Genomic DNA, 26,752 nt, shown 5'->3' with positions numbered 1-26,752 from the left:
GTGTTTTTAGCTGTTTTTGGCCATTTTCTCATAAAAGATCAAATTATACATTTTAAGCCTTTCTATGTCCCTCTAGACATGGATATTCTGAACATTTTGAGCACCTCAGGTAATCTGTAGCTCAAACGGTTTAGAAGATACAGCTATGTTGGAAGTAGCACACAGGATGTGGTCATTTTTAAAAGGGTGTGGTAATTTTCGGGTATTTCGCCCCGAATAGAGAATTAGTCACAGTTCCTAAGTTGTTCCTTGGGGTATTAGCCAACAGTTGACATAATCTCTCCTAAATTAAGTGCATACATATTTTAGCCAGGTCCTAGACTAAAACTTTCATTTCTCTTTTGGGTCTTGAGCTAAAAAGTTTGGGAACCACCACTTGATCCATTAGATGGGTTTACACTGCCCTCTAGCTTCAACAAAACATGGTAGTAAAAAGCACATTGATGGGACACGGTTCAGTTCAGGATACACAGTTCATTGTTTAAATGATCTTTGACCTAAGTTAGGTGAAGGTCTGTTTATATGACCTAGGTTAGGTAAAGGTCTGTTTATATGATCTAGGTTAGGTAAAGGTCTGTTTATATGACCTAGGTTAGGTAAAGGTCTGTTTATATGATCTAGGTAAGGTCTGTTTATATGACCTAGGTTAGGTAAAGGTCAGCCTGTAATGAGGATCCTGGATACAAAGCTCTTGTGTGAGTGAGGTGTATATAAACCCCTGTATGCTCTATGTTTGTTGGAGAACAGAACTCCCCGGATCAATCCGTACAATAAACCGACACAGAGAAGGACTTCTTGACTCCTGTCTAAATGTATTTTACCAGTGCCATACCATGAAGAATTTGTATTATAAATATTATTAGTGTAAAATATCTTATATTAATTGCTTAGAGGGTGGGTCGACAGTGGACCGTTGGGCGTCACAAACATAAGATCCGGACTTGCGAGGCGAACCGTTGCTCTGATCCGCACCAAACTTGGTACAACATCTTGTTCAGGGGTCTACCATGAGAATACAAACAGGGACCATGTGTGGACCCCAGGGACCACTTCAGGGGTCCCCAGGCTCATGTTACTCCAATCCGCACCACACGTGCCACAAACACTGTTCAGGGGTCTGTCATGAGAATAGACACCAGGGACCACGTCAGGGGCACCCGGGGACTACAACCACACCATTGCTCAACAGTGCTACAGCAGTGTTTAACACTTCAAATGGCCACAACCAAGAGACCATTGCTCTGATCAGCGCAATATAGGACTGGATTTGAAGGCCATTATGTTACAACAAAAGAATACATTCAATATAATACAACATACATATATATATACCCTATTTCGGGCATGTCATAAACAGATATATGTAATTATTAATTTGCTTTTGTTTTCAGAATTTAAAAAAGAAATTGCCGATCTACAAGTTCGAGCAGTTATTTTAGCTGTGAATACTGGTGTGTGTTAAGATCTTGACTTTTCCATTGGTGTGCCTTGGACACAAAGTATGAAAAGCACTGCATTACAGTGTTGTCCTGAAGAGCTTCAACAAACATAGCACAGAGCTCATCAACAGAGACAGTCATTATCACTGCCTCCAGGTAAAACACAACACACTTGTTCTTCATCTACTGATGGATTTATTTGGCTCAATCACAACATTCTTATATCAGCCTCAATCCGTCAAATTGTTAATACATAAAGACTTAAAATAAACAAGAACTCACTCATTATGCATATGATATAAACATAACAGTAGTGTAAAATTCACGAACACAGAGATAGAGATAATGCAATATTCATATTTAGACTGCATGGTGCTTTTTTGCCCATTTTTCTCCCCTATTTAGTCGTTATGCCAATTGATTCCTCCCTACACAATTCAATTCAATTCAATTCAATTCAATTCACGGCTATAGCCACCAATGTTTTGTCCAAAGCCACCAATAAAAAATAAAAAATAAATTAAAAGGTTTTTTTTTTTTTTTAAATTATATATCTATCACCCTAACCTAACCCTACCCCTAACCCTAAAACCGAAATAAAGTAACAAAAAACGGGGAAAAAAGCACCCTAATCCGCGAAATCCGCGGAAAAAATCGCGCGCGCGAGAGGAGGGGCACATGTGTTACACACATGTGTTTGTTGTCACTGTTATTGTATCCTACTGACTCACCTGCCAGTGAGGAGCCCCCACCAGGAGGGTGCTGAAGAGCCTTCATCCTGCTCCTCCCGCCCAAGACTCCCTGCTGACAGGTGCCGCCCCAGACCGTAGGAGCACTTGCAGTGACAAAATATCACCCTTCACCCGAAAACTGGCCAATAGGGCTGGCAAAGTTTGCTTGGGTGGGGGAGTGATTTGAGGGGCGTGGCCAAGATTCACCATGTTGGTTGGGTCACTACCAGTCTACAGACCCATCCAACAGTGTACACTGCTATATAGCTAGTACACACAGTGACACATCCAATGAATTACATCAACAATGTTAAAAGCCAACTGCAAAAACAAACTTTTCAAATGTATAAAATGTATAATAATTTGAAAATAGCAGATCTACAAGCTCACAATGCTTGTAGATCTGCTATTTTCAAATGGCCGAAATGTATGGGCTGAAGTGGTTATTGTATGTTTTGTAATAATAATCAAAATCTACAAAGTAACCACTGTGAGTCAACGTCACACGAAAGTGTATTTTATTTGAAAACAAGGTACATTTACAGGTTACTATGTGTATAAAAAAGGAAACTCATCCGGCTCAAAGAGGAGTAAAATGGTCTCTGTCCATCCGTATTAAAATGTGATCATTAACAGGTGAGGCAACTGACCTGAGCCATCATCATCAGGATTCGGTTATATTTGAAATATTAGAATGTTTAAAAAAATCTTCCAAATATTCCACATTTTATTTCAAGATAAATAAATACAAATAGCAGATCTACAAGCTCACAACGCGTCACATTGCGAAGCGTTGTGAGCTTGTAGATCGGCTATTTTCAATGTTTACGGTATCTAATTTCAATGTATACAGTATATAGGTTTAATTAAAGTGCTCCTAAATGGCTTAGTTGCTTCTTTGGGGCTTGTTTTCCTACATGTGGTTGCTTATTTTTCTCACAAAATCTCTGGCGGAAAACTGGCGGAGAAGTTCAACATCGTCTCTCGTCTAAAAAAAACAGATGTGGGCGTCACATCGCCTTGACAGTCAACTTGTACATCTGCTCTGTTTGGAAGCGGGGATCAGCTGAACATAATGCTCTTATCATGTGTGATGAGACTAAAGAAGTTCACAGCTAGCTCCACCACCAAATAATAAATAGACTATAAACATGGAAAGGATATTATATAAGCCTTTTCTACTGAACATTGCTCACTTTTACTGAGTTAAAAAGATGACGTTGAAATCCAGGGCATAGCTACAAGTGGAACGCTGCTATCCGATTATGGACTATAGCTTATTGATTACTTATTACGTGACACTTGAGATGGCCCGCTTGGCCGACACTGGCAAATACTCTGAGGGACCTAATAAGTCAGCTCTAAATGCAACTGATAGCCTAGGGAAGAAAAAAAAAGCTGAGGAAGCAACATCGTTATATATATATATATGTGTGTTGACAAATGTTGAGCACATACATATTTTATTTGAGGTTTGCCACTGTTGTAATTGATTTTGGCATGAAGAATAAAGCATTCTAAAGACATACGCACATTTGATCCCTCGGGCTGACTTGAGAACGTGCGCACCTCACGCTCAAAACACAGACAAAACAAGAATACATTTGACTTGACAGTCATATTATTAGCAGCTGCATGCATACTTTTACTCAAGTAAAACATTTGAGTACTTTTTCCACCACTGCATGTCATCAGCACAGCTAAGAAGAACTTCTCCTCAGAGTTAAATCAACACTGAAGGGAGACGATGTCTATTGTGATGAGCGTGTAGAACGTAACGCTCAGTAGAACGGCTGTTGTAAATCACAGATGATTAGTAGATTCTCCGCTGGCCGAGTTTTTATGACTTAATGACTTTATGACTCTCAGCCTCTCACTATGATTGCCTTCAGGAGGGGAGGCGGGTGCTGCGAAGGACGGGCCGTCCATTGGCTTAAACGGGGAAGTGTCCCCCATTGGCTTAAAGTAGTGAAGGACAGCCAGGACATCCAATGAACAAATACATGTCGCGTATGACCACGTCTGAGCCTGTTTCTAGAGCAGCTTTACAGCTGCTAAAAACATTGATGAATCTGACTGTGTCTTAAATGCCGGTAAGTACAAAATATGGTCGTAAATTGCTTAGTGAATCGGGGCCATGAAATAAACCAATTAAAAATTACAATATTTCCAAAGCTCACAACAGCAAATCCACTATAGATGTGCTGATGAGACTTTAAAGACGGGGTGCCGTGATTTGCAGTGATTTTCCCCCCACTTAAAACATAATTATTAGGTATTATGATTATACTTGGAGGAAGATTTTTTTCAAAATAGTGTACAGAAAGTGTTTTCATGTGGATACGCCTCCAGTTCATTAAGTATACCTAGTTCTCACCTTAGCACCTCCCACCTGAACCAGTCACTCCGCTTCCTCCTACAAGACCACCCACCTGTCCTAGTCCCTCCTCCTCCTCATAAAAGGACTGCCCATGGCCTTTCCCAGTTGTTTATAAAATGCTCTTGAGCAGTGGTTGTCAAACTGGGGTCTGGGGACCCCCAGGGGTCCTTGAGGGGGTTCCAGAAGGTCTACAGCAAAATTAGTTTAGAATCAAAATCAGTGTAACCAGTTGAAACCTATACATTGGCTATTTGAAAATAGCAGATCTACAAGCTCACAGCGTGTCGCTTGGTGAGCTTGTAGATCTGCTCTTTTCAAATAGCCAATGCATATACGTAGGTTTAAGTTGCACCCTATGGGTCCATTTGGTTCCATTTATATGCGTGTGTGTGTGTGTGTGTGTGTGTATATATATAATTTATATAATATTAATATACCATTTTCATATTTTTACTTGGAACCAAATGGACCATTTGTACACTCTGAGATATGTAGGCAATGTTAGGGTACATTTGGTTCCTTACTATCAATCATTTTGTTGAGTTGCGCAAATGCATTCATTTATTTATTATTGAACGGATGCAAGTGTTTTATTTTCTCTTTGCCGATTTCAATCTGTTTTGAGTCCTTCTCCCTGCGAGAGAGTCTCTCTCTCTCTCTCTCTCTCTCTCTCTCTCGCTCATAGCGTGGCACCGAGTGCCGCATTATGAGCTTGCATATCTGCCAGCGATTTTTCAATTTTCTTACCCTTTTCAAGTAGTCACAGAATATTTATCTACAGTAGTATTGATCCCCTGTTGGTTGCTAATCACTGAGGGTTGCACTGTGTGATCACAAATGTCAACGAGGTCATCGGGACCTCGTTGATATTAATTGTCTGCCTTTGAAAATAACATGTCTGGTCCAAAAATACATAGTAAAAAAAAGTACACAGGGGCCGAGATACAGCCTTTTTAAGTAATAAGTTAACCAGAAGTGAATGGACCAGCAAATCTTCGGATGACGATATCTTGGGTTCTGAAGGTTAAACTATGTCGGTTAAAACCCTTCTCGCACTATTCGCAGTTGAAAGGCTTCAATTCAGTTTCCCACACTGATCACAGTGGTAGGGTTTCTCACCTGTATGAATTATCTGGTGCTTTTTGAGTTGACAGTTTTGGCTGAATGTTTTCCCACACTGGTCACAGTGGTAAGGCTTCTCTCCTGTATGAATTCTCTGGTGAAGTTTGAGATTACGGCTGGTGCTGAACCATATCCCACACTGGTCACAGTGGTAAGGCTTCTCTCCTGTATGAATTCTCTGGGGACTTTTTAGAGCACTGCTCCGCCTGAACCGTTTCCCACACTGGTCACAGTGGTAGGGCTTCTCTCCTGTATGAATTCTCTGGTGTTATTTACTATAACCTTTAACTAAACGTTTTTTCCCCCCTGTATGTACCATAAACTTCAACAAAAGTTTTATCCCTTGTATGTACCATAAACTTCAACTAAAGTTTTTTCCCCCTGTATATACCATAAATTTCAACTAAAAGGTCCCCTCCCTGTATGTACCATAAACTGCAACTAAAGGGTTTGCCCCCCTGAGTCCTCATGGGTTCTTTTACATGACCCATACTACCAAAGCCTTTGCCACAAACTTTACAAGTACATTTACAAAAAAGGCTTTTCTCCTGTATGAGTCCTCATGTGTATTTCTAGGCTATTTTTGTAACCAAGGTTTTTGCTACAAACTTTACAAGAAAATGGCTTTTCCCTTGTATGAGTCCTCATATGCGTTTTCAGATATTCCTTTTGACTGAAGCCTTTGCTACAAACTGTACAATTGTATGGCTTTTCTCCTGTATGATACCTCATATGTCTTTTTAGGTCACCCTTTTGACTAAATCCTTTGCTACAAACTGTACAATTGTATGGCTTTTCTCCTGTATGAGTCCTCATATGCGTTTTCAGATATTCCTTTTGACTGAAGCCTTTGCTACAAACTGAACAAGTGACAGACTTTTCCCCAGTATGGGTCTTTGAGTGTCTTCTTAGAGTACTCAAATCAATAAAGCCTTTGCTACAAACTGTACAAGTGAATGGTTTTTCTCCTGTATGAGTCCTCATGTGTGTTTTTAGAACATTTGTGTGACCGAAGCCTTTACTACAAACAGTACAAGTAAATGGCTTGTCCCCTGTATGAGTCCTCATGTGTGTTTTTAGAACATATGTTTTACCAAAGTTTTTGCTACAAACTTTACAAGCAAATGGCTTTTCCCCTGTATGAGTCCTCATGTGTGTTTTTAGGTCACCCTTTTGACTAAATCCTTTGCTACAAACTATACAAGTGAATGGCTTTTCTCCTGTATGAGACCTCATGTGTGTTTTTAGATTTCCTTTGTGATTAAACATTTTGCAACAGACTGTACAACTAAAACCTTTCTTCCCTGTGTGACTCCGCATGGAGTGAGTTTCTTTCGATGATTTCAGGTGCTGGGACGGCTTGTCCCTCAAAGACAATCTCTGTCCTTCTACGTGTGTCTTGTGTGACTTCAGTGTGTTTAAAGGTGACTGATCTACACTGGTATCCCATTCTTCACTGTCTTCAGTAATGTCAGATTCAGAACAGTGTGAAGGGAGGTGCTGGTCATCAGTAGTTGGTTGTGATGTTCCACAGTCCTCTACATCAGCTTGTGTTTTCATGTGTTCAGTTGAGGTGCTGGCTACAGGCTCATCTTCACTTTTCACTGCTTGTAATGTCAGCATTTGCCTATCAACCTCTTCTGGTCTCTGAAATAGCACCTCCTGCTCCTCTTTGAAGTGTGGAGGCTCTGGTTCTTCCTGGACCAGACCGGGGCTCCTCTCATCTTCAGGGGAAACCTCCTCTTTACACACAGGGAGGTGCAGGACATCTAGGAAAAAGATACAATGAGAGACCGGAAAAGGTTTGAACATTTTTCTTTTCCTCCGTTTAATGAAAAGCTAGTCCACACACATCCACTTCAGTGCCCAGGTTGCAGTTTCAACAAAGGAAAATAAAGTATGCACATCAGTAAGAAAAGCTCCGCTATTTTTATTGCGCTCTCCTTTCCTGAGAGCTCCTCTCCTGATGAAGATCTGACTGATGGAAACGTTGAGAAACAGATTACTAATTTTTTTATCTGAAACCTAGTCCAATTTATGGTACATTCAGATTGATATAGGGGTCCACGCATCAATGTAGTTACATTGTTAATGTTAATGTTAAAATCGATTACCGATTCATATCGGACGGTTCATCTTTACACCCTTAGTACTGGCAAACTTTACCCCCTGGTGACAGAATAAAATAAATAAACATTTCTGCTGTAATCTTAAGACTCTGACTTAGTCTTGACAACCATGCAGTCTTATGCAGAGGTTAACATTTGATTTAGATGTTATTTAAACAAATGTCAGGTTAATTTGTTTACCTGGCAGCCTATAGTTTGTATAGTTTTTAGACTGATGCTAGGTTCTTGGTTTACCTACAGTATGATCCTAGATTACTGAGGCACTACACTGTCTCTATACATTTGATGAATGCGTTTACTTACTTTAAGTTGCTCTGGATAAAGAGTGCCTGCCTAAATTGTAAAGAGCTTGAAACTTACTGAGATTTGTGTGGTCTTCAGGTTCCTGTTTAAGGTGGTCTTCAGGTTCCTGTTTAATTGAAACAGTCCTGGCTGGAGAACTCATCTTCACCCGCAGACTGGACTCCACACACTGGTCTGGAATGAAGGAATAGAAAAAGGACTTTAACTTTAAGGACGTTGATGTGACATGAGTTGTATACCCATATGGCTGGATATGACACCAATAATTAGGGATGCACCGAATATTCGGTGCAATTAGCCGAGCAAGCTTGTAGCTTGTAGATCTGCTATTTTCAAAAAATCTTGGAATAAAATGTGGAATATTGAAATACTTTCATCATATACATGTATATATATTAATCATATTCGGTATTCGGTTTTCCATTTTCGGCATTCAGTTTTGGCCAATAATTTCCCATTCGGTGCATCCCTACCAACTATGAACTGCTTTAGACCCTTGCACTTCCTTCCGTCGACGATGTCACATTATGTGAGATTGTAGATTTTTTTCTTTCTTTGAGTCTCCCTTTTACCACAGACGTCTCTCAGCAGCAGTCACCAGTAGATAAAAGAGTACATACCGATTATGTACAACTTTACTACATGTTTAACCCATTAAGGCCTGGAACTGTGTCATTTTTACATGGTGTAGGTTAAATCTCCAGTAAATAAAACACTACATACCTATCCTGTACAACTTCACCACAGCTTGCATCCTTGCATCGAACAGTCGACGTTCCTCGTCCATCTCTCGCTGTTCCTCTGACAACGTTGAATATCTTTTGGAGGCCATCTCTCTAGATACTGTAGACCTCTCCCTGCGCTCTGTGGAAATCACCAGTAGAAAAAAACTTAGCAACCTCACATACAGAAAACATAACTCCTAGGGGGCACGGTGGCGCAGTCGGTTGCGCTGTCGCCTCACAGCTAGAAGGTCTTGGGTTCGATTCCTGCCGGGGACGCTGTGGGCACTGGGGGTGTCTTCTCCTCCACGTCACCAGCGCCCATACCATAGGTGGGGTTGGCGAAAGGGCCTACTCTGTGTGGAGTTTGCATGTTCTCCCCGTGTCTCCTAGGGTAGTTAATACCCTCACAAAAACATGTAGTAATCCTGGTCACTATACTGCCTCCCCCTGGTCAGCCGGGGCGCCTGATGGAGGGGAAGGGAACTGGTTGGAATAACGTGTTCCTTCCACGCGCTACGTCCAACCAGGGAAACTCCCCCCTGTCAGGTGATAAGAAGGTCAGTTGGCTCTCATGCATTGAAGGAGGCATGAGCTCGGCCCTGGCCTCCCTAGGCTGGTGGGGGGAGTGTAGTGCCCAGGATCACTTAGCAAATTGGCACCGGTTGAAAAAAAAAGGGTTGCAAAATCGTGGGATAAAAATTATAAGAAAAAAAACAAAAAGAAAACATAACTCCTCTATTCTCTTTTTTGCATACAGTAAATGGCTTCTGTTGTCTGCTTGATATTCTGCCTCAAATGCTATTTATTTTTAAAGCAGTAGAGCAGTAGGTGTGTGTGTGTGTGTGTGTGTGTGTGTGTGTGTGTGTGTGTGTGTGTGTGTGTGTGTGTGTGTGTGTGTGTGTGTGTGTGTGTGTGTGTGTACACGTGCTTGCGTGCAGATGTGTTTGCGTTTGTAGCATAAAATGCGCGTAATTCAAGCTCTGATCACCAGGAAAGAATCTTAAACGAGTGCATCTGTGACAAGGGTGAAATGAGGGGTTCTTAAAAACTTTTGTAATTGTTTTATTGGTGCCTAATGTATATTTATTTTCCTCATTTAACCCCACCATCTTATTATTTTTGTGTCATTATATTTGCACTGTATTATTTTACAATTGTTTTCCCCCGGTTCACTCATTGAGAGACATTCAGTGGCCGAGCGGCAGTCACGCGGTCACACCCAAGGCCACGGTCATGGCCAATGTCCCGAGACAGTACTTCACCACGGGCGAATGACAGGAGAGGAGGTGTGGTTTTCCAGGTACAAAAGAGGAGGCGGGACAGTTGAATGGCAGAAGCAGAGCCCAGGGTGACAGAGAGTCAGAAGGGAGAAGGACAGCAGCAGGGGAGGTTGTGTACAGAGACACGGAACGGAACGAATGAGAACGTGAGTGTAGTCACACCAGCCACCTGAGAGTTGGAAGCCGAGGTGTGCCTACCAGAGAGAGACAAAGAGGGAAAGCGATCGAACCGAAAGGGAGGAAGAGAGCGAGACCAGAACCCAACCAGATGCCCACACAGAGCGAGACCGGACCATAAAAGGAGCGCTGAGACAGAGAGTGGCGATAACGTTGCGCACGCAACAGACTCAGCGCCAGGTGTAAAAGCCTGGCCTGTTCGTAAGTACCGATCCATTGCAACGTTCATCCTTGTAAACCCACCGATTGAGACAGCGCATGTACTTTACCAAATGCACAGTGAACTGGTCCTAGTTTCTATCATTTGCAGACGGAGAAGAAGAAAAGAAGACAAAGACGACTGGCCTAAAGCCCTCTTCCCTTACCCCCATATATGGACATGCAGTGTTTCCCCTGAGCCAAACCCGTGTTGAGTATCCAAAGTACTTTATTGGCACGCACTTTACTTATGAAGTATTTGTTGCACAGAACCCCTGCTAAACAGAACCCCTGGTGACCCAGCCTGCGCATTTGCACAACTTTATAATTTATTTTATAGTTGTTGTGTAAATTGTAAATTGTTTTTGTGTTTTAGATAGGTTTTATTAGTATAGTGTTTATTTCTGAATTGTTTTTACGGCGCAGATGCCATTTGTTAGGGACAATAGATGATTTACTTACCTTTGATCCATCGTATCCGTGTCCAGTTTCTCAAGGGATTTCTAAAGTGTGTATTCTCAAACAAAAGTATTGAACTTACCAGTAACTCGAACCTGTGAAGCCTGTGAAAGAAGTAAAGTGTATTCAAACGGGACTTTCCTCTATAACAAAAGTGGCGTAGTCGACAAACAAACAAATTCAGATTGGACTCACAATAATTACGCACCCAGCACTTTATTGTGCATTTATATTTTATTGTTGTGAGTTTGATTCAAATTATTTATTAAAGAGAAGGGTGCAATAGCGCAAGCTAATTGTAAGTCAAATGTGATACAATTACGGCCTTGTTCACATATTTGGCGTAGCGCGGCAGGACTGGTTGAGAACACACAGAAATTAGCCTTGAGAGAACTGTACTGTTATTTTGTTATTTTTGTTGTTTTTGTTTTTGCTTTAACGGATTCAAATGATGATGATGCCTGTGTATCCCGGTGCCCCGTGGTTGCCCACTTTTGGTGGTACAGAAGGTGAGAGTAGATATAAGGAATGGAAAGAGCAGATCAAAGGATTATTAAGTACCCAGGAACTAACAGAAGTAAAAAAAAGTTAACATTGTAATCAAAACACTCACGAATGAAGCTAAACGGCAAATTAGTGTGGTTGATGAGGGTGAATGTGACACAGTGGCAAAAATCTTCGCATACTTAGACACTTTATACAAAGAGACTGTTTCAGTCGCAGAAATGCGCTCTTTATTTTATGGGTGCACACAGCGCACAGGAGAGAATGTACAAGCTTATATCCTGAGACTTAGAGAGCTGTTTTGTGGGCTGCGGCGACACGACCCAAGCACCGCTCCCTCCGATGCCATTCTGCGTGATCAGTTTATTATGGGCTTAGCTGAGGGCCCTCTGGGCCAAGCTTTAAAAGTATATGCTCGACGACACCCCGATGACGACTTTGCTGCTCTACGCGAAGAAGCCTGTCTGTTAGATGCTGAACATGGAACTACTGAAATACTGTGCCACGCTGTTAATCCTATTTCTGTTCCCAAACCTTCTCAGGATCCTGCTTGGAGAGAAAAACTAAAACAGGAGATCATGGATGATGTTAAGACCCAAATGCAAGGAATCACACAGGAGCTCATGAAAGAAATCAGACCATTCCTCCGCTCTGGCGCCGCTGACGCACGACCGCGCACTCCGCCGCCACCTGAACGACGGTACACGGCCTCTCAACGATATGAATGGGACGAAGGAGGTAGGCCGATATGTAGGCAGTGTGGACAGGCCGGACATATAGCGAGGTTCTGTAGATCTGACCGCGCGCAGTTAAACTAGTACGCCCTGTCGCCGAGGTCCGGGGGGCAGAGGTGCAACGTTCACTGAAAAAAGTTAAGGGCCAATGAAGTGTTTATTGGGGAATGTCCGACGATTGGATAATGATGGGGGGGGTCAAACTGCGGGGTTTATTAGATATGGGGTCCCAAGTAACGCTCATGCAGCAGAGTCTGTTTAACGAAAGGTTCTCGCAAGAAAAGATGGAAAATGGCCCTCTGTTGTTTAGCCTACGGGCAGCTAATGGACTTGATTTACCATACTCTGGCTATGCCATATTCGATTTAGAATTGGAAGGACTGAGGATACCTGGAAGAGGAATAGTAATTGTGAAAGATGAACATTGTATCCAGCCGTTGATCATTGGAATGAACGTGGTCCACGCAGTGTGGCACACACTATTTAAATTACCTGGGAGGTCTGTGTTTCCATGCCAACAGGAGAGGACGCCATGGAGAGAAGCCTTCGCCGCCTGTAGGAGGGTGGAGGCCGTAACCCACGAAGATGGAGCATTGGGCTATGTGTGGCCTGTCGGCCGACGGAGAATCCGAGTCCCCGCCCGCAGTGAATTAGTAGTATGGGGCCGTGCCTGGAAAGGCCCAAATGGAGCAGAATACGAGGCCCTGATGGAGGCCATGCCGGAAGGGAAGGACCTGGGAGTGGCCCGAGCGTTGGTCACCGTGCGTAATGGGCGAGTCCCGGTGCGCATCTGCAACCCCCATTCGTACAGCCTGGCCGTGGGCCGACATCAAAAATTAGGGAAGCTGTATCCGGTGGAGGAGGCCGACGTCCGTGGGAGGCGAGACCTGAACCTGTCCCTGGGAACCGATGGAGCAGTGGAAGTGTCCCTGGTGAGCATAGAAGACGATGGACCAGTGAAGACCTTACCTGAGGAGATGGAGGAGTTGACCCGACGTGATGACTTACCTGAACAGCAGAGGAAGGAGCTGCATGCGATGATGTGTAAATGGAAGAAGGTGTTTGCAGTCCATGATGAGGACTTCGGGCAGACAGACGCTGTACAACACCAAGTACCGACTGGAGATGCGGCACCCATTCGTGAGAGGCACCGGCCGCTGCCGCCCTCCATGTATAGAGAAATGAAGACCTTATTGAGTGACATGCTGGACAAGGGAGTGATAAAAGAAAGTTGCAGTCCATGGGCAGCGCCCATTGTCCTGGTGAAGAAGAAAGATGGCAGCTGGCGTTTCTGCGTCGACTACCGCAAACTGAATGCAGTAACACACAAAGATGCCTTCCCCTTACCTCGGATTGAAGAGACTTTAACGAGCCTGACCAAGGCCCAGTGGTTCTCCACACTCGACCTGGCTAGCGGGTATTGGCAGGTGGGTATGGACCCTCGGGATCGAGAAAAGACAGCGTTTACCACCCCTTTAGGACTGTTCGAATTCCAGCGGATGCCGTTCGGGTTATGTAACGCCCCCGCAACCTTCCAAAGATTAATGCAGCGATGCTTGAGCGGCCAGGTGACAGAATCGTTATTAGTGTACCTTGATGACATTATTGTTTATTCACCTGACTTCTCCTCTCACATGCAGCACCTTGACCAGGTCTTCGAGCGGTTGTGGAGACACGGACTGAAGGTGCGCCAGTTCCAGCGAGGTTGTGTCACTTGCAGCCTACAGAGGGACAGGACAGAGTCAAGGGCCCCCTTACAGCCTTTTGAAGTGTCGTATCCCATGGAGGTGGTAGCTATTGATTTTCTCACATTAGGTAGACCCAATGACGGCATGGCAGAATATTCTTGTAGCAACCGATTTATTCACCCGGTATAGTTGGGCTATTCCAACGCGTGACCAAACTGCGCCCACGACTGTCCGTGCGCTTTGGACACATATCATTCAGCCATTTGGCTGCCCGGCTCGTTTCCATTCTGACCGAGGCCCAAATTTTTAATCCGAATTAATGCAGCAATTGTGTCATACTTACGGTATTACAAAGAGTCGCACCACCCCTTACCACCCAGCTGGTAATGGGGGGGTGGAGAGGTTTAACCAAACTCGCGCTCTTTAGATACTGATCGCCAGGGGAGATGGAATGAACACCTACCTGAGTTGGTACATGCTTATAACAACACTGAACATAGTGCTACAGGCTATGCCCCTGCGTTTTTAATGTTCGGTCGTCACCTGAGGCGTCCGGTAGACGTAACATTAGGAGTACCACTGGCACAGAATCGAATGGGAGTGGGAGATTGGGTGCAGGATCACCAGAAGCGAATGGCCACAGCGTATAGGACAGCAGAGAAAAAGATGGTGAATATAGCAGCGCAGCTTAAACAGGTTTATGACCGCCGAGCTGGCATGCCGCCGCTATTACCAGGAGAGAGAGTATGGGTGCGAAACAGGAACCGTCAAGGTAAACTGGGCCCATGGTGGGACCCAGAACCATTTGTAGTGTTGGAGAGGGTGGGGGATGCAGGGTTAGTATATAGGATCCGACCTGAAAAAGGAGGGCGAGATAGAACGATCCATAGGAATGCATTAAAAGTGTGTATAGCCCCCAGGTCCCCGATGGAGAGCCCCGCACCTGCCCCAGTGTCAGAGCCGGTGGGACCATCATGGCCGCCTTATATAGGGTTTTTCCCCGGTCCTAGGGAACCTGAAGGTCCGCGACGCTCTGGAAGAGCGAACTTAGGACAGCCACCTGCGAGGTACGGGCATGACGATTAGAACCAGTTGCCAGGGACTGCCAACGAAAACGTAGGGGGGAATGTGACACGGGTGAAATGAGGGGTTCTTAAAAACTTTTGTAATTGTTTTATTGGTGCCTAATGTATATCTATTTTCCTCATTTAACCCCACCATCTTATTATTTTTGTGTCATTATATTTGCACTGTATTATTTTACAATTGTTTTCCCCCGGTTCACTCATTGAGAGACATTCAGTGGCCGAGCGGCAGTCACGCGGTCACGCCCAAGGCCACGGTCATGGCCAATGTCCCGAGACAGTACGTCACCACGGGCGAATGACAGGAGAGAAGGTGTGGTTTTCCAGGTACAAAAGAGGAGACAGTTGAATGGCAGAAGCAGAGCCCCAGAGTGACAGAGAGTCAGAAGGGAGAAGGACAGCAGCAGGGGAGGTTGTGTACAGAGACACGGAACGGAACGAATGAGAACGTGAGTGTAGTCACACCAGCCACCTGAGAGTTGGAAGCCGAGGTGTGCCTACCAGAGAGAGACAAAGAGGGAAAGCGATCGAACCGAAGGGGAGGAAGAGAGCGAGACCAGAACCCAACCAGATGCCCACACAGAGCGAGACCGGACCATAAAAGGAGCGCTGAGACAGAGAGTGGCGATAACGTTGCGCACGCAACCGACTCAGCGCCAGGTGTAAAAGCCTGGCCTGTTCGTAAGTACCGATCCATTGCAACGTTCATCCTTGTAAACCCACCGATTGAGACAGCGCATGTACTTTACCAAATGCACAGTGAACTGGTCCTAGTTTCTATCATTTGCAGACGGAGAGAAGAAGAAAAGAAGACAAAGACGACTGGCCTAAAGCCCTCTTCCCTTACCCCCATATATGGACATGCAGTGTTTCCCCTGAGCCAAACCCGTGTTAGTATCCAAAGCACTTTATTGGCACCGCACTTTACTTATGAAGTATTTGTTGCACAGAACCCCTGCTAAACAGAACCCCTGGTGACCCAGCCTGCGCATTTGCACAATTTTATAATTTATTTTATAGTTGTTGTGTAAATTGTTGTTTTTGTGTTTTAGATAGGTTTTATTAGTATAGTGTTTATTTCTGAATTGTTTTTACGGCGCAGATGCCATTTGTTAGGGACAATAAATGATTTACTTATCTTTGATCCATCGTATCCGTGTCCAGTTTCTCAAGGGATTTCTAAAGTGTGTATTCTCAAACCAAAGTATTGAACTTACCAGTAAGTTACTCGAACCTGTGAAGCCTGTGAAAGAAGTAAAGTGTATTCAATGAGGACTTTCCTCTATAACAAAAGTGGCGTAGTCGACAAACAAACACATTCAGATTGGACTCACAATAATTACGCACCCAGCACTTTATTGTGCATTTATATTTTATTGTTGTGAGTTTGATTTGAATTATTTATTAAAGAGAAGGGTGCAATAGCGCAAGCTAATTGCAAGTCAAATGTGATACAATTACGGCCTTGTTCACACATCCATAAAAAACAATCATGGAAAAGAAGTGTTTTCAGTGGAAATATCTGTTGTGGGTAACGTTGTTAGCTTGTACAGTACTTGTGGTACTTCATATCAAGAAGGAATGGCTGCCCGTCATATTGTATATTGGGCCTGATTCACTAAGCCTGGTTACGCACAGATACAGATACTTATGCAAAAATATGCACGTTCCACGAACAGAGTCTGATTCATCATTACATTTTGGCCGTGATGTTAAGCGCTATGTACGCTGAATCTAACGTCTGCTCGGAGGCACTCGTATGAGAAACATATCATAATTATGTGGCTTATTCTTCCTGCAAAATCAATTAAAACCTCAAATAACATGTGAATGTGGCCAGGCGTAAGTCTAATGATCTCACCTGGTTATACAGTAGATTACTACTATACACACAATCTGCACGCAGTCTGTTGCATTGTCGTCAACTAAAACAAACGGGTTGCGTCATATATGTAGTTGTTTTAATGGATGATGTTGCTTTATGGTTTATTTATTGCAGTTGACAATGTAACCTGAATGTGGCCACATTGCGCCAGGAGGAAACAAGGGCCTTAGTCCTGTTAGATTAGAACTAATGAAGTGATTTACCTGAGAGAGTGTCGCACTTGGTCTTCCTATGTGGTAATGTCCATGTTGACACCTCAGCCTCCTCTTCCTGTTCAATCTGTGGAGGTTGTGGTTTCTCCTGGACCAGACTGGGGCTCCTCTCCTCCTCATGTTCAGATGAAACCTCTTTACACACAGACAGAAGGAGGAGAGAAGAGTTAAGGCAGGTACACACTGCAGGACCTTAAAGTGCTCGGGGTGGTCATCTGATCGTTAAGCATAACACACTGCAGGAGTTTTTTTCTTGAAATCGGCTGTCATAATATCGTTGTGGTCATCACAACACGATTGATCCCCGACAAGGGCTGACACACTGTAGGATACTTCACTAGGATGCTATCTCCAGAGTCAGACCCAATACATACATTTGTGTTTATTCCAACCAATTCATTTTAATCGACGTATCCCATGATCGTGATCTCTCTCTCTCTCTCTCTCTCTCTCTCTCTCTCTCTCTCTCTCTCTCTCTCTCTCTCTCTCTCTCTCTCTCTCTCTCTCTCTCTCTCTCAACAGGGAGTGTAATGAAGTTCTATCAACCTCATAGACACATGAAAAACAGAAAAAGTGCAAAAAACATGGTACCAGATCTTCAACCCATTCAAACCGGGAACACATCTGTGTCACTCGAGATTTCTTTGGCTATTCAAACATAGCAGATATACAAGCTCATAGCGTGGCACCGAGTGCCGCATTATGAGCTTGTATATCTGCCAGCGATTTTTAAATTTTCTTACCCTTTTCAAGTAGTCACAGAATATTTATCTACAGTAGTATTGATCCCCTGTTAGTTGCTAATCACTGAGGGTTGCACTGTGTGGTCACAAATGTCAACGAGGTCATCGGGACCTCGTTGATATTAATTGTCTGCCTTTGAAAATAACATGTCTGGTCCAAAAATACATAGTAAAAAAAAAGTACACAGGGGCCGAGATACAGCCTTTTTAAGTAATAAGTTAACCAAGAAGTGAATGGACCAGCAAATCTTCGGGTGACGATATCTTGGGTTCTGAAGGTTAAACTATGTCGGTTAAAACCCTTCTCGCACTATTCGCAGCTGAAAGGCTTCAATTCAGTTTCCCACACTGATCACAGTGGTAGGGTTTCTCACCTGTATGAGTTCTCTGGTGCTTTTTGAGTTGACAGTTTTGGCTGAATGTTTTCCCACACTGGTCACAGTGGTAAGGCTTCTCTCCTGTATGAATTCTCTGGTGAAGTTTGAGATTACGGCTGGTGCTGAACCATTTCCCACACTGGTCACAGTGGTAAGGCTTCTCTCCTGTATGAATTCTCTGGTGACTTTTTAGAGCACTGCTCCGCCTGAACCGTTTCCCACACTGGTCACAGTGGTAGGGCTTCTCTCCTGTATGAATTCTCTGGTGACGTTTCAGAGTACAGTTTTCGTTGAACGTTCTACCACACTGGTCACAGTGGTAGGGCTTCTCTCCTGGATGATGAATTCTCTGGTGACGTTTGAGAGCAACACTCTGTTTGAACCTTGTCCCACACTGGTCACAGTCGTAGGGTTTAAATATATCTGGATTGGAGAATGAGGGGAAAAGGAAACCATAAAATGTTTTGAAATAACATGCAAGTTGTGTTGTATAACCAAATGATAATGGTCTAATATTAAAGGCATCTCACACTCATTTCTGCACAGGTATTTCAGGTGTCTTTCTTAATTGACCTCACAATTTGATTACGGTTCAACTGTATCTAAAAAAACAAAACATGACACACAGTCATGTATACCAGCTTGCTGATTTGTCTCGCAGAATCTGGCAACTGCTAGTGGCTCCCCATTGGCTTAGACCTGTTGCTTATTTCCACTGATTGAAAACATGTCGAGAATCTGTTGAGAATCTGTCGAGAATCTGTCGAGAATCTGTTGTGGTCAGTCTCTTCTTAGACCAGCTCGCAAGCCGGTAAAAATCTATGGCTAGTTTTTCATCTGTTAATAATACAATTAGTTCAATTCATATTATGAACTCCTTTTGGGGATCATACTTTCTGTCTGTGGCAAGAACCAATCAAATCATGGTAAAAAGGTTTTATTTTATTAACCATCGCATCACATCACCGACATGGTCAGATGAGAGGGGTGGGGCGAGTATAAATGGGTCTCTGAAATCTTCTTGGTGTGGATGAATATTATTTCCAAAGAATAACTGTGAATGTGGAGGAGTTTAAAAATAGAATATGTTTTTTGGGGCAAAAGCTTTGGCAGAAGACATTTGGCAAAAGCCAAAATTAAGAACAAATTGTCCGTTTAAAAAAATTATAAATGTGAAAAATATGTATTGTATAATTTGAATAAAAGTCAGAGGTCACTTTATGCGCAGCGAAGACGTGGCATTCTGCCACTACATATCAAAACAGGAAGATATAGGGGCATAGCTGAGGATAGAATAGGTGAATATTGTGATCTGAATGAGGTGGAGAATGAAATCCATTGTATTTTATTTTGTCCTTTGTATCATGATCTGAGAGAAATATTGTTTAAAAAAGTCCAAACCCCTGATCTAAACCTGATAGATTATGAGAATGGTGCTTTAATGTAATTAATTTTTCGTCATATTTTTACATTTTCAGAATATCTTTATAAAAGTGTGTAACAGGAGAAGGGTGACTTATAATAGATGAACTTTCATTTTTATTAACTTAATGTATTCGTGTGCAGGTCTATATGAATGTATGTACTGTATGTGTCTTGTTCAAAATCAGGTTGCATTATGTATTATGAGTTGCTGGCTGGGTATACACTGAAATGTTTGTTTTTGTTTTTGTTTTAAATTGATGTGCCTGATAATCCCATGTGGGATGGGTGAAGAAATTGTCTCGACAGTGGGCACGGAAATAAATGTATTAAAAAATATTCATTCATATACAACTGGGGTGGTTGTGTTTGGTCTCCCTGCTCTTCTATTGAGACATTTAGATCTATATAGGTCTAGACTGATTAGAGTTCTCAAATTTCTACCCGAACCCGATGTTTTCGGGCCGATAATGTATGCTAATTAGTCGGGCCGAGCCGGGCCTCTGGCTTCGTGAAAATATACAAATGTAATAATAATTATATTCATGATAATAATTCTGTTCTGTCTTTGTGTATTTATTAATTATGAACAGCAGCGATGTCCATGTGGTGCTGCTGCGCTGACAGTGACTGCAGATGATTACGTGTTTAATGGAGAGGCTACATCCAGGCAGCAGACAAAAGTTGCTTCTTTGCTGCATGATTTATACTTAATTGTACGCTGGTGTTAGGCACTGAATAGCCATTTGATCAACAACTCACTGAAACTCATAATACATTGAGATCTAGCGCGTTGTGAACGGTTACCTATTTGAGTCATAAATCAGACAGACACCGACCGAGGCAGACAAAAGCCTGATTTGCACTTTGCCACAGGGCGGTGTTACGCACTGAACATAGCAGATATGCAAGCCCAGAATGCAGATCTGCTGCTGTGTTCGGTGCGCGACTGTTGTACTGTTTAACGTTGTGAAAGGGTACTTATTTGAGTCATAAATCAGACAGACGCTGAGGCAGACAAAAGCCTGATTTGTACTTGTTCAGTGCGCAACACCGCAAAGGGCGGTGTTGCGCACTTAACATAGCAGATATGCAAGCCCAGAATGCAACACAGATGCTATGCGTTGTGGGTTTGTAAATCTAAGTATAAATTACAGGCAGCAGCAGCCAGCGTGAAGTGAGTCAGGGGGAGAGAGAGGCAGAGATTGCAGAGTAAGGCGTGAAGACGAAGATTTTATGTAATTTTGTGCGCAACTTTACATGTTTTGTATCAACAATTTTATTGGATATGTGAAGTTGCCATTTCGGCAACTATAAGTATTTTCTCTCTCACTGCTATAATTTGAGCCACCGGCACTGCCAACTGGCAACCTTCAGGCCTGTTGAGAACTCTTATGTCTGACATGACTGGTTGACAAGTGATACTGCCTGAAGGTCAAAATAAAATAAAACATGTCTTTACAGAGTAAGCAGGTGGGGGTAATAGCTCAGTGGCAAAAATGTCAGCATTTTTGTAGGAGAATCGAATGAACGCAAGGTAACACTACAACTCTCTTCATTATTTAGCTGTAACTTAATGTTTTTTCCAGCAGCATGTGTTAATCACTTAATGAAGTGTTCTTAAATCATTAAAGAGGAAAAGAGACACGTTATGTCTTTGTTATAAGAAGCTTACTCTAAGTTTAACTACCTGTGAATAAAACACTACATACCTAGCCTGTACAACTTTACTACAGGTTGCAGCATTGCATTAAGCAGTCCATGTCCCTGGTTCATCTCGCCGTTCCGCTCCTCTGTCAATGATCTTTTGGAGGCCATCTCTCTAGATAGCGTACACCTCTGTCCCTGTGGTTGTCTGTGGAAAGCACCAAGAGAATAAAACATTTAGTTTTCATTCAGCAAACTGCTATCGTAGACACACACGCACGTAAAGTCCCCGACACACCCCCTGCATCCACGTTACGCTCACCTTACGTTTTATGAATGGACTGAATCAAACATGGCGTGTCTCTGTATCCTGTCATAGTAGTGGAGACGAGAGTGGTAGCTCATAGTGCGAGTGAAACTCCGCGATATTCTATGCGACTCCCTGAAGGACTTCTAGCAAGTTAATCAGGAGGAAAATCCACCCAGAGGCTCGCTGTTGCAGAGGATCAAGCGGTTTTGCAAACAAACCATTTGCCGGTCGCTTGGAAGACACAGAGTGGATTCCTTGGGCTGCGTGGCCCAACAAATCTCACTCACAATACAATTTTGCCTCACACTATGGTAAAGGCCGTGGGTTATTTTACTTGGGTTTTCTTTTTCTTTTCGTATTTAAACAGAGTTAACCATTTAAACTGATGGAATATTGACTGTGGAACTGACGTTAACTGGTATTTTGGAAACTGTGGACTGGATTTGGGGTTTGGGATGGGACTTCATGAATACAAATAATTGAACTGCGGTTGTGTTTCTGTGTGATTTATTCTGATTTATTCTGAAGATAACTGAAGAGCTTCAACAATACAGTGGTAGTTTTATGTTAATGTAATCAAATCAAACTATTGCAGAGCACAACAATGTGGTGTGAAAGCTTTTATCCACTATAATGGAGACATATAATGCCTCCTATGCGCTACAATCTCAGTTTTAAATGTGCTTTATAAATGACAAGAATTTTAAATGACTGAAGTCCGACACTCTCACGCTATAGGGATTTGTCACACACTAAGATTTTGCAAAGACTGGAACAATATTCCTTTTGGTATTATTTCCCCATCATGTTCCTGGTAGAAATTAGAACAATGTCTGAGCAAAACAGAAGCTTCAGAGAAAGATTCACTGCTGTACATTAACTATTATTTTATTACAAATTTCTACCAGGAACATGATGGGGAAATAATACCAAAAGGAATTAAGCTTTTTGCTTTATTCTTTTTGAAATAATTAACTATTATTTCAAAAAGTGTAAGGAAAAAGCTTAATTCTTGCTAAATGTATTCATCTAGTATTTGTATAAAACTGTACACTGCACAATAGGAGCAGTGGAAGATAGAAGTACAAATACAATTCAACCTACCGTACATTTGAAATACTGTAGCTATCACAGTAAGGACAATACCATATTAAGGCACTCTGATAGCATTTCATTCTCTGTCAAATATAATACTATTAGAATATTATAATTATCAGCCACAATGGGCATGTGTCATTTTAAAAGAAAAGAAATGCCCCAATGTTTTATGAAATAAATAAACACTACAGCCAGACAGCCACACAGGCTGTGACAAAGACAAAGTATGTCAAATAATGGAAATACAGCATTTCATTATGTTATATTAAATGAGTTCACAGCAGATGGCCCTCCAGTCAATTGGCCTGAACACAAACACACACCTTCACACAGACAATCAACCTCTATGCCAAACTTTAGCCTCCAAGGGAAAAAAACTGTTACTGTTCCATTGACAACCCTCATTTTCAAATGTGCCTGAACACAAACACATATTTACACACACATACACACTTGTGCTACATGGCACATTTAAGCTTCTTAGGGTGAAAGCTGTGTCTGTGAAAGAGAATATTTTTGGACCAACCAACCACAGATAGAATGACCGACCAAACAACGTGGTGAGTTATAGAGCTGCTGGTTGCAGCAAAAGAAAAGAAAAAAAGGATATAGATGCAGTGTCTATGTTTTTTTTATCTATATTATGTTGCGGAAGTTCACCCAGGATAACCGGACACAAGGCATCATGGAAAAGAGCCAGTGGGACTTGCGGTTCCGAACACATGCGGTTCCGTAGGCGAAGCCTCACAAAGCTAGATAACTTTGTACGGCAGCAATACCATAAAATGCACAATGCCTAGCTGCTTGAATACAGCGACACAGAGCACACCAGAAAAAAAGGTTGGTTGAAAAGTAATCTGTCAGTCAGTCTATAATATATACAGAAGAATCAGTCAGTCTATACGTATAGTCAGTCAGTAGGTCTGTAGATGTAGTCAGTCAGCTTTCTGAACAAGCTCCAGAGGTCTGATGGCAGATGCCGGGGCACCAGCAAGGAGGGAGTTGCAGTAGTCCAGGCGGGAGATGACAAGAGCCTGGATGAGCACCTGGGCTGCCTTTTCCGTGAGGAAGGGGCGAATCCTCCTGATGTTGTAGAGGAGATATCAGCAGGACTGTGTCACCGATGCAATGTTTGCCGACAACGACAGTTGGTCGTCCAGGGTCACACCCAGATTCCTCGCAGTCCGAGTTGACGTCACCACAGTATTATCAATGGTGATGGCCATGTCTTTGACAGCCCTTCCCCGGGAGAAACATCAACTCGGTCTTGTCCAGGTTGAGCTTCAGGTGGTGCGTCGACATCCACTCCGAGATGTCAGCCAGACAAGCAGCAATGCGTGCCTCCACTCTTAAGAGTTACAGACCTGTAACCATTTGGTTCTATTTGTACCAGTGGCGTACCCACCGTAGAGGCAGGGCAGGCGGCTGCCTGCCCAACTAAAATCGCCTCCCCTAGAAAATAAAGTAAAAAACTGACTGAAAAACAGGCAGTGAAAAAAATCCAAACAGAATAGTGTCCGTCGGGCCATTAGCCCGCCAGGCAGCCAATCACTACCGTATCCATTCAGCAGAGCGACCCTCGCCTATAGTGATGCAAATGTATGCCTTCGTCTTCATGGGGTGCCAGGAGTGCCATGTGTGGGAGTCTGGGCCATCACCTGTACTCACCTGCCATAAAAGGGGCTCTGAGAGGCTAACAGCGGGAGTCGAACCCAGCCTACCAGTGGTAGTGGGTTGGGAGTCTAGTGATTAGCGAGGTGCGCCACTGAGGCCGGTGCCGAAATTGGGTATTTCGGTTGTATTAGAATGTGACCTCCTAACTCTTCTATTGTAGAAGAAAGAGGGCGGGGGCGCCTTGCTTCGACATTAGAGTAATACGCTGTTCGCCTCTGAGAGCAGCTTGAGCCATTCATTACTAAACTACAACATGAAGAGACCACCGCTGAAGAAGAGATTCATCCAGAGGACGCTACCTTTAGGCTTTCACCACCGCTGCCAAGACCTTGGCGGCGCCAGGACCAGTGCAATACATACATACATTAATTATAATTGCATATAGTTTTTGTTAACGTTTTTCAGTTTTGTAGTCAGTGAGTGTAGTGTTGTTGTTAACTTGTTTCCCCCGAGAAAAAAAATCTCGCCTGCCCTAAATGTAATTCCTGGGAACGCCACTGATTTGTACACTCTAAGAGTTACAGACCTGTAAGGGTCCATTTGGTTCCATTTGTACACTCATAGTTACAGACCTGTAAGGGTTCATTTGGATCCATTTCTGTCAGAGTTACAGACCTGTAAGGGTCCATTTGGACCCCTTGTGGTCCCTGGACCCAATGTTGAGAACCAGTGATAAAGGTGAGGTGAGGGAGATTAATTCCTTCACTTGGTACAGTGTGTGTGTGTGTGTGTGCGTGCGTGCGTGCGTATATATGTATATATATATATATATATATATATATATATATATATATATATATATATATATATATATATATATATATCATGAGAACTATACAATCCAAAAGATGACACTCATTTAATAAAACAAAGTGATAGCTTAATAATAATTATTAATATTGATAAAATTTGATAAAACATTAAGATTGGATAAGATACGTCATGTATCTTTCGGGACCTTTCCCGCTTTTATCAAAGCCCCGCGGGCCACTGAGCATCTCTTACCGTAATTACACAACGTTTTGCGCAACGAAATTCGGATGGCCGATCAGACAGATCACGTTAAAGGTCCTTGCACACTGGTGCGTCTTTTCGGCCGAATAACGGGGCGAATTTCGGAGCACGTAAAAAAAAAAATCGACCTCGCGTTATGTCAATGACGTTTGCACACTGCCGCCGAATATTTCGTCCGTATTTATTTTTTTCGGACCAGGGTCGATTATTTTGCGTTTTCCGCAGCTGTCGTTCGCCTTTTGAGCAGTGTTGTGTCCATCCTGAGCCACCATACTTGTTGTGACTCCAGTCCACCATGTCGGCTGAGAAGCTTATAAACCTCGTCGAACCGCACAAAGTGCTTTATGAAAAGCAACGTTCCGACTATAAAGACTCGGAGTATAAAGACAGACTGTGGCAGAGGATTGCAGAAGAGCTTGGAAGCCAGGATGGTAGGTACTGATAGAAAAACAAATGATGTACAATATACTGTAGTAGTGATTGTGTTCTAGGGCTAGCTTGATTGCTTAGCTTAGCTTGCTGCTAATGCTATTAATTAATTCATTCAGCCCCGTTTGGGGTATCGCTATTCATTGCACACCCGTTGTTACGTTGCTAGTCATAAACAGTTCATATAAGTTGCTTGCATGCTTATTGGCTTTTAATATAATGTACTATTTTGTGTGACGTTAGTTAAAGCAGTGAAGGAGAAGTGGCGTAACCTGAAAGACACGTACACACGAGAGAAGAGAGCAGCAAAGGGCAGAAGTGGACAGGGGGCTAGTAAAAAAAAGAAGTGGAAGCATTTCGACTCATTGTCCTTCTTGAGTGCTTGTACTGCAAAGAGAAGGTAACGTAGGCTATCCAGAAATGCACCACAACAGTGGTGACGCTTACAGCAGAGTGTAATGTATTAGCTGCACATAACTCAGATAGCACATAACTACTTTCAACAGGTCAGATGGTAACATCCAGGGGAATGATGATGATGATGACGAGGAGGAGGAAAATGAAATGGAAGAAGGTGACAGCACACAGACAGAGAGGGAGAACAACAGTGTAGCAATGGAGGCAGAGAGGAGGGGCAGCTCCAGCTCAACCCCTTCAGGGGGGAGCAGCTCAACCCCTTCAGGGGGGAGCAGCTCAACCCCTTCAGGTAGCGGAGGTGCCAAACGCAAGAGGCAGGCAGAGAGTGATGACAGCCTAGAGAGGTACCTTCAGTGGAGAGAAACAAGAGAGGAAATGAAATTGAAGGAGAGAGAGAGTGAGCGACAGCAGCGTCAGACCTGGCAGGACCTGCAAACTGATGAGGTGTCCACTTTTCTCAACAGCTTGGCCCCCACCATGAGAAGACTTCCCCCAGAGAAAATGTCCATGCTAAAAATTAAGGTGCAGGAATTGGTTCATGATGCTGCCTTTGGAGGGGTTTATTATCCG

General features: G+C 43.1%; 1 protein-coding gene across 1 annotated transcript in view; it reads right to left on the bottom strand.

The window, feature by feature from the left end:
* The window catches only part of LOC311034540 (uncharacterized protein), a gene marked incomplete at its 3' end in the record, with an annotated part of 71,042 nt that overhangs the window by 27,641 nt on the left and 16,649 nt on the right, over positions 1-26,752 (bottom strand). The gene's annotated exons all lie outside the window — the stretch shown is intronic.

The sequence above is a fragment of the Gymnoscopelus microlampas genome (genome assembly GCF_963454915.1).
Source record: "Gymnoscopelus microlampas genome assembly, chromosome: 19".
Classification (NCBI taxonomy): Eukaryota; Metazoa; Chordata; class Actinopteri; order Myctophiformes; family Myctophidae; genus Gymnoscopelus; species Gymnoscopelus microlampas.
Note: the sequence above shows the minus strand (reverse complement) of the source record. Positions and strands in the feature narration are given on the sequence as shown.